Here is a 16,045-nt window from a genome sequence, read left to right on the forward strand (position 1 = left end):
ATTCGTGTTGGTAGGAAGAACGAGGAGTGGCAATCTCAAATCAAGGGTACCGTTCGAAATGGGGTGCAGGAGCTGAGGGACCTGGGGGTATATGTGCACAAATGATTGAAGGTGGCAGGGCAGGTTGAGAAAGCTGTTCATAAAGCATATGGGATCCTGGCTCTTATAAGTAGGGGGATAGAGCACAAAAGCAAGGAAGTTATGATAAACCTGTGCAAAAGATTGGTATTGTGTGTGATTCAGGGCACCACACTTTGGTAAGGATGTGAAGGCATTAAGAGGGTGCAGAAAAGTTTCACGAGAATGGTTCCAGGGATGAGGAAGTTGATTTCCGTGGATAGATTGGAGAAGATGGAGCTGTGGGTTTTTGGAGTAGAGAAGATCAAGAGGAGATTTGATAGAGGTGTTGGAAATCACGAGGGGTGTGGACAGAGTAGATAGGGAGAAAGCGTTGCCGTTGGCGGAAGGACGGAGAAGCAGGGGCACCGATTGAAAGTGATTGGCAAAAGAAGCAACGGCGACATGAGGAAAAAGTTTTTTCCGCAGCGAGTTGATAGCAAGCGGAATGCAATGCCTGAGAGTGTGCTGGAGGCAGATTGAATGGTGGCTTTGAAAAAGGAATTGGACAATGACGTGTGGAGAAGATATTTGCAGGGCTACAGGGAAAAAGTAGGGCGGTGGAGCTAGGTGATTAGCCCTTGCAGAGAGCTGTGATGGACACAATGGGCGGAATGGCCTTGTTCTACGCTGTAACCATTGCATGAATGTGTCCTTGGATGAAAGGACACTGATGGCAAATGCTAGTGTTTGCAAATTAAACTTGAGGAAAAGCAAAGAAAACCCAATGAATTCTGTGATTGCATTGGTGGTTCAGTGGTAGAATTCTCGCCTGCCACGCGGGAGGCCCGGGTTCGATTCCCGGCCAATGCAATGGTACTCCTATTGCTATTTCCATCCTTCTTCCCCTGCTCTTTGCACTGCACCACCCCCACCCCTCCCCCCTGCCACATCGCAGCGTCTTTCCCATTTTGCTGCTACAACTTTTCAACATCTGCTTCACTGCACCCTTTTCTTTCATCTTACTTCAACACCTACAAATACACAATCCTCTTAAAACACTACTCATCCTTTCACTTATCTTACTGCCATCACATTATCAACTCTCTCCAATTCTCCACAGTCATCAGCTTTCACAAATATTCATCATTTAGCAAGAGCAAAACAAAATTAGCACAACTTGACACTTTTTCACCTTTCTCTCTCTTTTCTCTTCTCACTTCTTACCATCAAATCATTCATCGGCACAGCTTTTCTGCACACACTGCAATCGCAAGCAACAACAACAACAATGTGCATTTCCATATCACCTTCCATGTAGGAAAGTATCCCATGGCTCTTCACGCTGCTGTATTAAAGCAGAAATGGGACGTGGCAGGGTCTCACTCTGCTTCTTTCCAGAGTCAATTCAGAGCTTCACACCTGATTTACATGACAGGTCTTAGAGTTGGTAGCAAACTGCAAGTGTCATTGTAAATGCGTAAGCTCTCCACTTAACCTGCTCAGCTGGAAGGCGAACAATGCCAGCTTCTGCAATCATTCCGTCGAGCTGAAGTCCCACATCCTAATGTGATCCTAGTAAAACTCTCCTTTCCCTCACTTCAAGACTGTGACGTCCAGCCAAAATGATGGTACCCAAAATTGTACAGCAGCGTCGTGGGTCTTGCCTCTCGTAGCCTCGTGGTCGTGTTGTTGAGCTGCTAATGCATACAGTCGTGCCCATGATCTATGCATCTGAGTACGAATCCCGCTCTGGTCTTTGCATAGATGTGTTAATTTAATAGAAGCAGGTTCCAACTGACACTGGAGTGAAACAAAGTCAGAATGGATGCTGGTAGTATGTCTCAGTCTACTTAGCTTCAATGCCACCTCTGCCTTTCCCTGCTTCTTTGTGACAAAATTGCCAGGAATTCTATGTGCCAATCTTATTGAGCAGTCCCTCTTTGAGCTGTAAGTAAAGGTGTGTAACTGTGCCTTTTGCTAGGGAGGACCTGTTTTCCGTCAAGCAGTTGAAGTGCCACCTTGGCCCCGTGCTCCCACTATTAAACCTGGATGTGAACAAAGGTAGTGGCTTGAAGATGTTGACATATTGCATGAAATGATATTGCAGTGGTGTGAAGTGTTAGTAAAGAGACAGGCTGCTGTGACGGTTGGGCATGATCTTTGCAAATTGTAGGCCTTTTTAAAATGATGAGTTTAAAGCAGAGGTGGATTGGGCGAGAAGCAGATTGTATATTTGGAGAAAGTGTAGTGTAGTTGTGTTAGAAGAAGTTTGAAAGATGGAAATGTGGTTATGAATGAAATGGAGGTGTGCAGCAGCCTGCGAGGTTTCTGTGGTGTTGCGGGCGCAAGATTTCATGATGAAATGTGTTGCAGCCTAGGGAATGTGTTAGCAGCCCTGCTTTTCCTGATATGTATTAATGACCTGGACTCGGGTGTACAGGCCACAAATTCAAAATTTGCAGATGACACAAAACTTGGAAGTACTGTGAACTTTGAGGAGGATTGTGATCAACTTCAGGAGGACATAGACAGGCTGGTGGAATGGGCGGACGAGTGGCAGATGAAATTTAATGCAGAGAAGTGTGAAGTGATTCGTGTTGGTAGGAAGAACGAGGAGTGGCAATCTCAAATCAAGGGTACCGTTCGAAATGGGGTGCAGGAGCTGAGGGACCTGGGGGTATATGTGCACAAATGATTGAAGGTGGCAGGGCAGGTTGAGAAAGCTGTTCATAAAGCATATGGGATCCTGGCTCTTATAAGTAGGGGGATAGAGCACAAAAGCAAGGAAGTTATGATAAACCTGTGCAAAAGATTGGTATTGTGTGTGATTCAGGGCACCACACTTTGGTAAGGATGTGAAGGCATTAAGAGGGTGCAGAAAAGTTTCACGAGAATGGTTCCAGGGATGAGGAAGTTGATTTCCGTGGATAGATTGGAGAAGATGGAGCTGTGGGTTTTTGGAGTAGAGAAGATCAAGAGGAGATTTGATAGAGGTGTTGGAAATCACGAGGGGTGTGGACAGAGTAGATAGGGAGAAAGAGTTGCCGTTGGCGGAAGGACAGAGAAGCAGGGGCACCGATTTAAAGTGATTGGCAAAAGAAGCAACGGCGACATGAGGAAAAAGTTTTTTCCGCAGCGAGTTGATAGCAAGCGGAATGCAATGCCTGAGAGTGTGCTGGAGGCAGATTGAATGGTGGCTTTGAAAAAGGAATTGGACAATGACGTGTGGAGAAGATATTTGCAGGGCGACAGGGAAAAAGTAGGGCGGTGGAGCTAGGTGATTAGCCCTTGCAGAGAGCTGTGATGGACACAATGGGCGGAATGGCCTTGTTCTACGCTGTAACCATTGCATGAATGTGTCCTTGGATGAAAGGACACTGATGACAAATGCTGGTGTTTGCAAATTAAACTTGAGGAAAAGCAAAGAAAACCAAAATGAATTCTGTGATTGCATTGGTGGTTCAGTGGTAGAATTCTCGCCTGCCACGCGGGAGGCCCGGGTTCGATTCCCGGCCAATGCAATGATACTCCTATTGCTATTTCCATCCTTCTTCCCCTGCTCTTTGCACTGCACCACTACCCCCGGCCACATCGCAGCGTCTTTCCCATTTTGCTGCTACAACTTTTCAACATCTGCTTCACTGCACCCTTTTCTTTCATCTTACTTCAACACCTACAAATACACAATCCTCTTAAAACACCACTCATCCTTTCACTTATCTTACTGCCATCACATTATCAACTCTCTCCAATTCTCCACAGTCATCAGCTTTCACAAATATTCATCATTTAGCAAGAGCAAAACAAAATTAGCACAACTTGACACTTTTTCACCTTTCTCTCTCTTTTCTCTTCTCACTTCTTACCATCAAATCATTCATAGGCACAGCTTTTCTGCACACACTGCAATCGCAAGCAACAACAACAACAATGTGCATTTCCATATCACCTTCCATGTAGGAAAGTATCCCATGGCTCTTCACGCTGCTGTATTAAAGCAGAAATGGGACGTGGCAGGGTCTCACTCTGCTTCTTTCCAGAGTCAACTCAGAGCTTCACACCTGATTTACATGACAGGTCTTAGAGTTGGTAGCAAACTGCAAGTGTCATTGTAAATGTGTAAGCTCTCCACTTAACCTGCTCAGTTGGAAGGCGAACAATGCCAGCTTCTGCAATCATTCCGTCGAGCTGAAGTCCCACATCCTAATGTGATCCTGGTAAAACTCTCCTTTCCCTCACTTCAAGACTGTGACGTCCAGCCAAAATGATGGTACCCAAAATTGTACAGCAGCGTCGTGGGTCTTGCCTCTCGTAGCCTCGTGGTCGTGTTGTTGAGCTGCTAATGCATACAGTCGTGCCCATGATCTATGCATCTGAGTACGAATCCCGCTCTGGTCTTTGCATAGATGTATTAATTTAATAGAAGCAGGTCCCAACTGACACTGGAATGAAACAAAGTCAGAATGGATGCTGCTAGTATGTCTCAGTCTACTTAGCTTCAATGCCACCTCTGCCTTTCCCTACTTCTTTGTGACAAAATTGCCAGGAATTCTATGTGCCAATCTTATTGAGCAGTCCCTCTTTGAGCTGTAAGTAAAGGTGTGTAACTGTGCCTTTTGCTGGGGAGGACCTGTTTTCCGTCAAGCAGTTGAAGTGCCACCTTGGCCCCGTGCTCCCACTATTAAACCTGGATGTGAACAAAGGTAGTGGCTTGAAGATGTTGACATATTGCATGAAATGATATTGCAGTGGTGTGAAGTGTTAGTAAAGAGACAGGCTGCTGTGATGGTTGGGCATGATCTTTGCAAATTGTAGGCCTTTTTAAAATGATGAGTTTAAAGCAGAGGTGTATTGGGCGAGAAGCAGATTGTATGTTTGGAGAAAGTGTAGTGTAGTTGTGTTAGAAGAAGTTTGAAAGATGGAAATGTGGTTATGAATGAAATGGAGGTGTGCAGCAGCCTGCGAGGCTTCTGTTGTGTTGCGGGCGCAAGATTTCATGATGAAATGTGTTGCAGCCTAGGGAATGTGTTAGCAGCCCTGCTTTTCCTGATATGTATTAATGACCTGGACTCGGGTGTACAGGCCACAAATTCAAAATTTGCTGATGACACAAAACTTGGAAGTACTGTGAACTGTGAGGAGGATTGTGATCAACTTCAAGAGGACATAGACAGGCTGGTGGAATGGGCGGACGAGTGGCAGATGAAATTTAATGCAGAGAAGTGTGAAGTGATTCGTGTTGGTAGGAAGAACGAGGAGTGGCAATCTCAAATCAAGGGTACCGTTCGAAATGGGGTGCAGGAGCTGAGGGACCTGGGGGTATATGTGCACAAATGATTGAAGGTGGCAGGGCAGGTTGAGAAAGCTGTTCATAAAGCATATGGGATCCTGGCTCTTATAAGTAGGGGGATAGAGCACAAAAGCAAGGAAGTTATGATAAACCTGTGCAAAAGATTGGTATTGTGTGTGATTCAGGGCACCACACTTTGGTAAGGATGTGAAGGCATTAAGAGGGTGCAGAAAAGTTTCACGAGAATGGTTCCAGGGATGAGGAAGTTGATTTCCGTGGATAGATTGGAGAAGATGGAGCTGTGGGTTTTTGGAGTAGAGAAGATCAAGAGGAGATTTGATAGAGGTGTTGGAAATCACGAGGGGTGTGGACAGAGTAGATAGGGAGAAAGCGTTGCCGTTGGCGGAAGGACGGAGAAGCAGGGGCACCGATTGAAAGTGATTGGCAAAAGAAGCAACGGCGACATGAGGAAAAAGTTTTTTCCGCAGCGAGTTGATAGCAAGCGGAATGCAATGCCTGAGAGTGTGCTGGAGGCAGATTGAATGGTGGCTTTGAAAAAGGAATTGGACAATGACGTGTGGAGAAGATATTTGCAGGGCTACAGGGAAAAAGTAGGGCGGTGGAGCTAGGTGATTAGCCCTTGCAGAGAGCTGTGATGGACACAATGGGCGGAATGGCCTTGTTCTACGCTGTAACCATTGCATGAATGTGTCCTTGGATGAAAGGACACTGATGGCAAATGCTAGTGTTTGCAAATTAAACTTGAGGAAAAGCAAAGAAAACCCAAAGAATTCTGTGATTGCATTGGTGGTTCACTGGTAGAATTCTCGCCTGCCACGCGGGAGGCCCGGGTTTGATTCCCGGCCAATGCAATGATACTCCTATTGCTATTTCCATCCTTCTTCCCCTGCTCTTTGCACTGCACCACCCCCACCCCTCCCCCCTGCCACATCGCAGCGTCTTTCCCATTTTGCTGCTACAACTTTTCAACATCTGCTTCACTGCACCCTTTTCTTTCATCTTACTTCAACACCTACAAATACACAATCCTCTTAAAATACCACTCATCCTTTCACTTATCTTACTGCCATCACATTATCAACTCTCTCCAATTCTCCACAGTCATCAACTTTCACAAATATTCATCATTTAGCAAGAGCAAAACAAAATTAGCACAACTTGACACTTTTTCACCTTTCTCTCTCTTTTCTCTTCTCACTTCTTACCATCAAATCATTCATAGGCACAGCTTTTCTGCACACACTGCAATCGCAAGCAACAACAACAACAATGTGCATTTCCATATCACCTTCCATGTAGGAAAGTATCCCATGGCTCTTCACGCTGCTGTATTAAAGCAGAAATGGGACGTGGCAGGGTCTCACTCTGCTTCTTTCCAGAGTCAACTCAGAGCTTCACACCTGATTTACATGACAGGTCTTAGAGTTGGTAGCAAACTGCAAGTGTCATTGTAAATGCGTAAGCTCTCCACTTAACCTGCTCAGTTGGAAGACGAACAATGCCAGCTTCTGCAATCATTCCGTCGAGCTGAAGTCCCACATCCTAATGTGATCCTGGTAAAACTCTCCTTTCCCTCACTTCAAGACTGTGACGTCCAGCCTAAATGATGGTACCCAAAATTGTACAGCAGCGTCGTGGGTCTTGCCTCTCGTAGCCTCGTGGTCGTGTTGTTGAGCTAGTAATGCATACAGTTGTGCCCATGATCTATGCATCTGAGTACGAATCCCGCTCTGGTCTTTGCATAGATGTATTAATTTAATAGAAGCAGGTCCCAACTGACACTGGAAAGAAACAAAGTCAGAATGGATGCTGGTAGTATGTCTCAGTCTACTTAACTTCAATGCCACCTCTGCCTTTCCCTGCTTCTTTGTGACAAAATTGCCAGGAATTCTATGTGCCACTCTTATTGAGCAGTCCCTCTTTGAGCTGTAAGTAAAGGTGTGTAACTGTGCCTTTTGCTAGGGAGGACCTGTTTTCCGTCAAGCAGTTGAAGTGCCACCTTGGCCCCGTGCTCCCACTATTAAACCTGGATGTGAACAAAGGTAGTGGCTTGAAGATGTTGACATATTGCATGAAATGATATTGCAGTGGTGTGAAGTGTTAGTAAAGAGACAGGCTGCTGTGACGGTTGGGCATGATCTTTGCAAATTGTAGGCCTTTTTAAAATGATGAGTTTAAAGCAGAGGTGTATTGGGCGAGAAGCAGATTGTATGTTTGGAGAAAGTGTAGTGTAGTTGTGTTAGAAGAAGTTTGAAAGATGGAAATGTGGTTATGAATGAAATGGAGGTGTGCAGCAGCCTGCGAGGTTTCTGTGGTGTTGCGGGCGCAAGATTTCATGATGAAATGTGTTGCAGCCTAGGGAATGTGTTAGCAGCCCTGCTTTTCCTGATGTGTATTAATGACCTGGACTCGGGTGTACAGGCCACAAATTCAAAATTTGCAGATGACACAAAACTTGGAAGTACTGTGAACTGTGAGGAGGATTGTGATCAACTTCAAGAGGACATAGACAGGCTGGTGGAATGGGCGGACGAGTGGCAGATGAAATTTAATGCAGAGAAGTGTGAAGTGATTCGTGTTGGTAGGAAGAACGAGGAGTGGCAATCTCAAATCAAGGGTACCGTTCGAAATGGGGTGCAGGAGCTGAGGGACCTGGGGGTATATGTGCACAAATGATTGAAGGTGGCAGGGCAGGTTGAGAAAGCTGTTCATAAAGCATATGGGATCCTGGCTCTTATAAGTAGGGGGATAGAGCACAAAAGCAAGGAAGTTATGATAAACCTGTGCAAAAGATTGGTATTGTGTGTGATTCAGGGCACCACACTTTGGTAAGGATGTGAAGGCATTAAGAGGGTGCAGAAAAGTTTCACGAGAATGGTTCCAGGGATGAGGAAGTTGATTTCCGTGGATAGATTGGAGAAGATGGAGCTGTGGGTTTTTGGAGTAGAGAAGATCAAGAGGAGATTTGATAGAGGTGTTGGAAATCACGAGGGGTGTGGACAGAGTAGATAGGGAGAAAGCGTTGCCGTTGGCGGAAGGACGGAGAAGCAGGGGCACCGATTGAAAGTGATTGGCAAAAGAAGCAACGGCGACATGAGGAAAAAGTTTTTTCCGCAGCGAGTTGATAGCAAGCAGAATGCAATGCCTGAGAGTGTGCTGGAGGCAGATTGAATGGTGGCTTTGAAAAAGGAATTGGACAATGACGTGTGGAGAAGATATTTGCAGGGCTACAGGGAAAAAGTAGGGCGGTGGAGCTAGGTGATTAGCCCTTGCAGAGAGCTGTGATGGACACAATGGGCGGAATGGCCTTGTTCTACGCTGTAACCATTGCATGAATGTGTCCTTGGATGAAAGGACACTGATGGCAAATGCTAGTGTTTGCAAATTAAACTTGAGGAAAAGCAAAGAAAACCCAATGAATTCTGTGATTGCATTGGTGGTTCAGTGGTAGAATTCTCGCCTGCCACGTGGGAGGCCCGGGTTCGATTCTCGGCCAATGCAATGATACTCCTATTGCTATTTCCATCCTTCTTCCCCTGCTCTTTGCACTGCACCACCCCCACCCCTCCCCCCTGCCACATCGCAGCGTCTTTCCCATTTTGCTGCTACAACTTTTCAACATCTGCTTCACTGCACCCTTTTCTTTCATCTTACTTCAACACCTACAAATACACAATCCTCTTAAAACACCACTCATCCTTTCACTTATCTTACTGCCATCACATTATCAACTCTCTCCAATTCTCCACAGTCATCAGCTTTCACAAATATTCATCATTTAGCAAGAGCAAAACAAAATTAGCACAACTTGACACTTTTTCACCTTTCTCTCTCTTTTCTCTTCTCACTTCTTACCATCAAATCATTCATAGGCACAGCTTTTCTGCACACACTGCAATCGCAAGCAACAACAACAACAATGTGCATTTCCATATCACCTTCCATGTAGGAAAGTATCCCATGGCTCTTCACGCTGCTGTATTAAAGCAGAAATGGGACGTGGCAGGGTCTCACTCTGCTTCTTTCCAGAGTCAATTCAGAGCTTCACACCTGATTTACATGACAGGTCTTAGAGTTGGTAGCAAACTGCAAGTGTCATTGTAAATGCGTAAGCTCTCCACTTAACCTGCTCAGCTGGAAGGCGAACAATGCCAGCTTCTGCAATCATTCCGTCGAGCTGAAGTCCCACATCCTAATGTGATCCTGGTAAAACTCTCCTTTCCCTCACTTCAAGACTGTGACGTCCAGCCAAAATGATGGTACCCAAAATTGTACAGCAGCGTCGTGGGTCTTGCCTCTCGTAGCCTCGTGGTCGTGTTGTTGAGCTGCTAATGCATACAGTCGTGCCCATGATCTATGCATCTGAGTACGAATCCCGCTCTGGTCTTTGCATAGATGTGTTAATTTAATAGAAGCAGGTCCCAACTGACACTGGAATGAAACAAAGTCAGAATGGATGCTGGTTGTATGTCTCAGTCTACTTAGCTTCAATGCCACCTCTGCCTTTCCCTGCTTCTTTGTGACAAAATTGCCAGGAATTCTATGTGCCAATCTTATTGAGCAGTCCCTCTTTGAGCTGTAAGTAAAGGTGTGTAACTGTGCCTTTTGCTAGGGAGGACCTGTTTTCCGTCAAGCAGTTGAAGTGCCACCTTGGCCCCGTGCTCCCACTATTAAACCTGGATGTGAACAAAGGTAGTGGCTTGAAGATGTTGACATATTGCATGAAATGATATTGCAGTGGTGTGAAGTGTTAGTAAAGAGACAGGCTGCTGTGACGGTTGGGCATGATCTTTGCAAATTGTAGGCCTTTTTAAAATGATGAGTTTAAAGCAGAGGTGTATTGGGCGAGAAGCAGATTGTATATTTGGAGAAAGTGTAGTGTAGTTGTGTTAGAAGAAGTTTGAAAGATGGAAATGTGGTTATGAATGAAATGGAGGTGTGCAGCAGCCTGCGAGGTTTCTGTTGTGTTGCGGGCGCAAGCTTTCATGATGAAATGTGTTGCAGCCTAGGGAATGTGTTAGCAGCCCTGCTTTTCCTGATATGTATTAATGACCTGGACTCGGGTGTACAGGCCACAAATTCAAAATTTGCAGATGACACAAAACTTGGAAGTACTGTGAACTGTGAGGAGGATTGTGATCAACTTCAAGAGGACATAGACAGACTGGTGGAATGGGCAGACGAGTGGCAGATGAAATTTAATGCAGAGAAGTGTGAAGTGATTCGTGTTGGTAGGAAGAACGAGGAGTGGCAATCTCAAATCAAGGGTACCGTTCGAAATGGGGTGCAGGAGCTGAGGGACCTGGGGGTATATGTGCACAAATGATTGAAGGTGGCAGGGCAGGTTGAGATAGCTGTTCATAAAGCATATGGGATCCTGGCTCTTATAAGTAGGGGGATAGAGCACAAAAGCAAGGAAGTTATGATAAACCTGTGCAAAAGATTGGTATTGTGTGTGATTCAGGGCACCACACTTTGGTAAGGATGTGAAGGCATTAAGAGGGTGCAGAAAAGTTTCACGAGAATGGTTCCAGGGATGAGGAAGTTGATTTCCGTGGATAGATTGGAGAAGATGGAGCTGTGGGTTTTTGGAGTAGAGAAGATCAAGAGGAGATTTGATAGAGGTGTTGGAAATCACGAGGGGTGTGGACAGAGTAGATAGGGAGAAAGCGTTGCCGTTGGCGGAAGGACGGAGAAGCAGGGGCACCGATTGAAAGTGATTGGCAAAAGAAGCAACGGCGACATGAGGAAAAAGTTTTTTCCGCAGCGAGTTGATAGCAAGCGGAATGCAATGCCTGAGAGTGTGCTGGAGGCAGATTGAATGGTGGCTTTGAAAAAGGAATTGGACAATGACGTGTGGAGAAGATATTTGCAGGGCTACAGGGAAAAAGTAGGGCGGTGGAGCTAGGTGATTAGCCCTTGCAGAGAGCTGTGATGGACACAATGGGCGGAATGGCCTTGTTCTACGCTGTAACCATTGCATGAATGTGTCCTTGGATGAAAGGACACTGATGGCAAATGCTAGTGTTTGCAAATTAAACTTGAGGAAAAGCAAAGAAAACTCAATAAATTCTGTGATTGCATTGGTGGTTCAGTGGTAGAATTCTCGCCTACCACGCGGGAGGCCCGGGTTTGATTCCTGGCCAATGCAATGATACTCCTATTGCTATTTCCATCCTTCTTCCCCTGCTCTTTGCACTGCACCACCCCCACCCCTCCCCCCTGCCACATCGCAGCGTCTTTCCCATTTTGCTGCTACAACTTTTCAACATCTGCTTCACTGCACCCTTTTCTTTCATCTTACTTCAACACCTACAAATACACAATCCTCTTAAAACACCACTCATCCTTTCACTTATCTTACTGCCATCACATTATCAACTCTCTCCAATTCTCCACAGTCATCAACTTTCACAAATATTCATCATTTAGCAAGAGCAAAACAAAATTAGCACAACTTGACACTTTTTCACCTTTCTCTCTCTTTTCTCTTCTCACTTCTTACCATCAAATCATTCATAGGCACAGCTTTTCTGCACACACTGCAATCGCAAGCAACAACAACAACAATGTGCATTTCCATATCACCTTCCATGTAGGAAAGTATCCCTTGGCTCTTCACGCTGCTGTATTAAAGCAGAAATGGGACGTGGCAGGGTCACACTCTGCTTCTTTCCAGAGTCAACTCAGAGCTTCACACCTGATTTACATGACAGGTCTTAGAGTTGGTAGCAAACTGCAAGTGTCATTGTAAATGCGTAAGCTCTCCACTTAACCTGCTCAGTTGGAAGGCGAACAATGCCAGCTTCTGCAATTATTCCGTCGAGCTGAAGTCCCACATCCTAATGTGATCCTGGTAAAACTCTCCTTTCCCTCATTTCAAGACTGTGACGTCCAGCCTAAATGATGGTACCCAAAATTGTACAGCAGCGTCGTGGGTCTTGCCTCTCGTAGCCTCGTGGTCGTGTTGTTGAGCTAGTAATGCATACAGTCGTGCCCATGATCTATGCATCTGAGTACGAATCCCGCTCTGGTCTTTGCATAGATGTATTAATTTAATAGAAGCAGGTCCCAACTGACACTGGAATGAAACAAAGTCAGAATGGATGCTGGTAGTATGTCTCAGTCTACTTAACTTCAATGCCACCTCTGCCTTTCCCTGCTTCTTTGTGACAAAATTGCCAGGAATTCTATGTGCCAATCTTATTGAGCAGTCCCTCTTTGAGCTGTAAGTAAAGGTGTGTAACTGTGCCTTTTGCTAGGGAGGACCTGTTTTCCGTCAAGCAGTTGAAGTGCCACCTTGGCCCCGTGCTCCCACTATTAAACCTGGATGTGAACAAAGGTAGTGGCTTGAAGATGTTGACATATTGCATGAAATGATATTGCAGTGGTGTGAAGTGTTAGTAAAGAGACAGGCTGCTGTGACAGTTGGGCATGATCTTTGCAAATTGTAGGCCTTTTTAAAATGATGAGTTTAAAGCAGAGGTGTATTGGGCGAGAAGCAGATTGTATGTTTGGAGAAAGTGTAGTGTAGTTGTGTTAGAAGAAGTTTGAAAGATGGAAATGTGGTTATGAATGAAATGGAGGTGTGCAGCAGCCTGCGAGGTTTCTGTTGTGTTGCGGGCGCAAGATTTCATGATGAAATGTGTTGCTGCCTAGGGAATGTTTTAGCAGCCCTGCTTTTCCTGATATGTATTAATGACCTGGACTCGGGTGTACAGGCCACAAATTCAAAATTTGCAGATGACACAAAACTTGGAAGTACTGTGAACTGTGAGGAGGATTGTGATCAACTTCAAGAGGACATAGACAGGCTGGTGGAATGGGCGGACGAGTGGCAGATGAAATTTAATGCAGAGAAGTGTGAAGTGATTCGTGTTGGTAGGAAGAACGAGGAGTGGCAATCTCAAATCAAGGGTACCGTTCGAAATGGGGTGCAGGAGCTGAGGGACCTGGGGGTATATGTGCACAAATGATTGAAGGTGGCAGGGCAGGTTGAGAAAGCTGTTCATAAAGCATATGGGATCCTGGCTCTTATAAGTAGGGGGATAGAGCACAAAAGCAAGGAAGTTATGATAAACCTGTGCAAAAGATTGGTATTGTGTGTGATTCAGGGCACCACACTTTGGTAAGGATGTGAAGGCATTAAGAGGGTGCAGAAAAGTTTCACGAGAATGGTTCCAGGGATGAGGAAGTTGATTTCCGTGGATAGATTGGAGAAGATGGAGCTGTGGGTTTTTGGAGTAGAGAAGATCAAGAGGAGATTTGATAGAGGTGTTGGAAATCACGAGGGGTGTGGACAGAGTAGATAGGGAGAAAGCGTTGCCGTTGGCGGAAGGACGGAGAAGCAGGGGCACCGATTGAAAGTGATTGGCAAAAGAAGCAACGGCGACATGAGGAAAAAGTTTTTTCCGCAGCGAGTTGATAGCAAGCGGAATGCAATGCCTGAGAGTGTGCTGGAGGCAGATTGAATGGTGGCTTTGAAAAAGGAATTGGACAATGACGTGTGGAGAAGATATTTGCAGGGCTACAGGGAAAAAGTAGGGCGGTGGAGCTAGGTGATTAGCCCTTGCAGAGAGCTGTGATGGACACAATGGGCGGAATGGCCTTGTTCTACGCTGTAACCATTGCATGAATGTGTCCTTGGATGAAAGGACACTGATGGCAAATGCTAGTGTTTGCAAATTAAACTTGAGGAAAAGCAAAGAAAACCCAATGAATTCTGTGATTGCATTGGTGGTTCAGTGGTAGAATTCTCGCCTGCCACGCAGGAGGCCCGGGTTCGATTCCCGGCCAATGCAATGATACTCCTATTGCTATTTCCATCCTTCTTCCCCTGCTCTTTGCACTGCACCACCCCCACCCCTCCCCCCTGCCACATCGCAGCGTCTTTCCCATTTTGCTGCTACAACTTTTCAACATCTGCTTCACTGCACCCTTTTCTTTCATCTTACTTCAACACCTACAAATACACAATCCTCTTAAAACACCACTCATCCTTTCACTTATCTTACTGCCATCACATTATCAACTCTCTCCAATTCTCCACAGTCATCAGCTTTCACAAATATTCATCATTTAGCAAGAGCAAAACAAAATTAGCACAACTTGACACTTTTTCACCTTTCTCTCTCTTTTCTCTTCTCACTTCTTACCATCAAATCATTCATAGGCACAGCTTTTCTGCACACACTGCAATCGCAAGCAACAACAACAACAATGTGCATTTCCATATCACCTTCCATGTAGGAAAGTATCCCATGGCTCTTCACGCTGCTGTATTAAAGCAGAAATGGGACGTGGCAGGGTCTCACTCTGCTTCTTTCCAGAGTCAATTCAGAGCTTCACACCTGATTTACATGACAGGTCTTAGAGTTGGTAGCAAACTGCAAGTGTCATTGTAAATGCGTAAGCTCTCCACTTAACCTGCTCAGCTGGAAGGCGAACAATGCCAGCTTCTGCAATCATTCCGTCGAGCTGAAGTCCCACATCCTAATGTGATCCTAGTAAAACTCTCCTTTCCCTCACTTCAAGACTGTGACGTCCAGCCAAAATGATGGTACCCAAAATTGTACAGCAGCGTCGTGGGTCTTGCCTCTCGTAGCCTCGTGGTCGTGTTGTTGAGCTGCTAATGCATACAGTCGTGCCCATGATCTATGCATCTGAGTACGAATCCCGCTCTGGTCTTTGCATAGATGTATTAATTTAATAGAAGCAGGTCCCAACTGACACTGGAATGAAACAAAGTCAGAATGGATGCTGGTAGTATGTCTCAGTCTACTTAGCTTCAATGCCACCTCTGCCTTTCCCTGCTTCTTTGTGACAAAATTGCCAGGAATTCTATGTGCCAATCTTATTGAGCAGTCCCTCTTTGAGCTGTAAGTAAAGGTGTGTAACTGTGCCTTTTGCTAGGGAGGACCTGTTTTCCGTCAAGCAGTTGAAGTGCCACCTTGGCCCCGTGCTCCCACTATTAAACCTGGATGTGAACAAAGGTAGTGGCTTGAAGATGTTGACATATTGCATGAAATGATATTGCAGTGGTGTGAAGTGTTAGTAAAGAGACAGGCTGCTGTGACGGTTGGGCATGATCTTTGCAAATTGTAGGCCTTTTTAAAATGATGAGTTTAAAGCAGAGGTGTATTGGGCGAGAAGCAGATTGTATATTTGGAGAAAGTGTAGTGTAGTTGTGTTAGAAGAAGTTTGAAAGATGGAAATGTGGTTATGAATGAAATGGAGGTGTGCAGCAGCCTGCGAGGTTTCTGTTGTGTTGCGGGCGCAAGCTTTCATGATGAAATGTGTTGCAGCCTAGGGAATGTGTTAGCAGCCCTGCTTTTCCTGATATGTATTAATGACCTGGACTCGGGTGTACAGGCCACAAATTCAAAATTTGCAGATGACACAAAACCTGGAAGTACTGTGAACTGTGAGGAGGATTGTGATCAACTTCAAGAGGACATAGACAGGCTGGTGGAATGGGCAGACGAGTGGCAGATGAAATTTAATGCAGAGAAGTGTGAAGTGATTCGTGTTGGTAGGAAGAACGAGGAGTGGCAATCTCAAATCTAGGGTACCGTTCGAAATGGGGTGCAGGAGCTGAGGGACCTGGGGGTATATGTGCACAAATGATTGAAGGTGGCAGGGCAGGTTGAGATAGCTGTTCATAAAGCATATGGG

The 16,045-nt window shown here is 45.4% G+C and overlaps 6 non-coding genes across 6 annotated transcripts; all 6 read left to right on the forward strand.

The window, feature by feature from the left end:
• Positions 1-859: 859 nt before the first annotated feature.
• On the forward strand, positions 860-930 carry trnag-gcc (transfer RNA glycine (anticodon GCC)). The gene has a single exon. It is a non-coding gene; the product is annotated as a tRNA-Gly (tRNA).
• Positions 931-3,510: 2,580 nt separating this feature from the next.
• trnag-gcc (transfer RNA glycine (anticodon GCC)) lies at positions 3,511-3,581 on the forward strand. Its single transcript has one exon. It is a non-coding gene; the product is annotated as a tRNA-Gly (tRNA).
• A 2,570-nt stretch (positions 3,582-6,151) lies between these two features.
• trnag-gcc (transfer RNA glycine (anticodon GCC)) lies at positions 6,152-6,222 on the forward strand. The gene has a single exon. It is a non-coding gene; the product is annotated as a tRNA-Gly (tRNA).
• Positions 6,223-8,801: 2,579 nt separating this feature from the next.
• Positions 8,802-8,872, forward strand: trnag-gcc (transfer RNA glycine (anticodon GCC)). Its single transcript has one exon. It is a non-coding gene; the product is annotated as a tRNA-Gly (tRNA).
• A 2,579-nt stretch (positions 8,873-11,451) lies between these two features.
• trnag-acc (transfer RNA glycine (anticodon ACC)) lies at positions 11,452-11,522 on the forward strand. Its single transcript has one exon. It is a non-coding gene; the product is annotated as a tRNA-Gly (tRNA).
• Positions 11,523-14,101: 2,579 nt separating this feature from the next.
• trnag-gcc (transfer RNA glycine (anticodon GCC)) lies at positions 14,102-14,172 on the forward strand. The gene has a single exon. It is a non-coding gene; the product is annotated as a tRNA-Gly (tRNA).
• The last annotated feature ends 1,873 nt before the right edge of the window (positions 14,173-16,045 follow it).

The sequence above is a fragment of the Heterodontus francisci genome, chromosome 1 (genome assembly GCF_036365525.1).
Source record: "Heterodontus francisci isolate sHetFra1 chromosome 1, sHetFra1.hap1, whole genome shotgun sequence".
NCBI lineage: Eukaryota > Metazoa > Chordata > Chondrichthyes > Heterodontiformes > Heterodontidae > Heterodontus > Heterodontus francisci.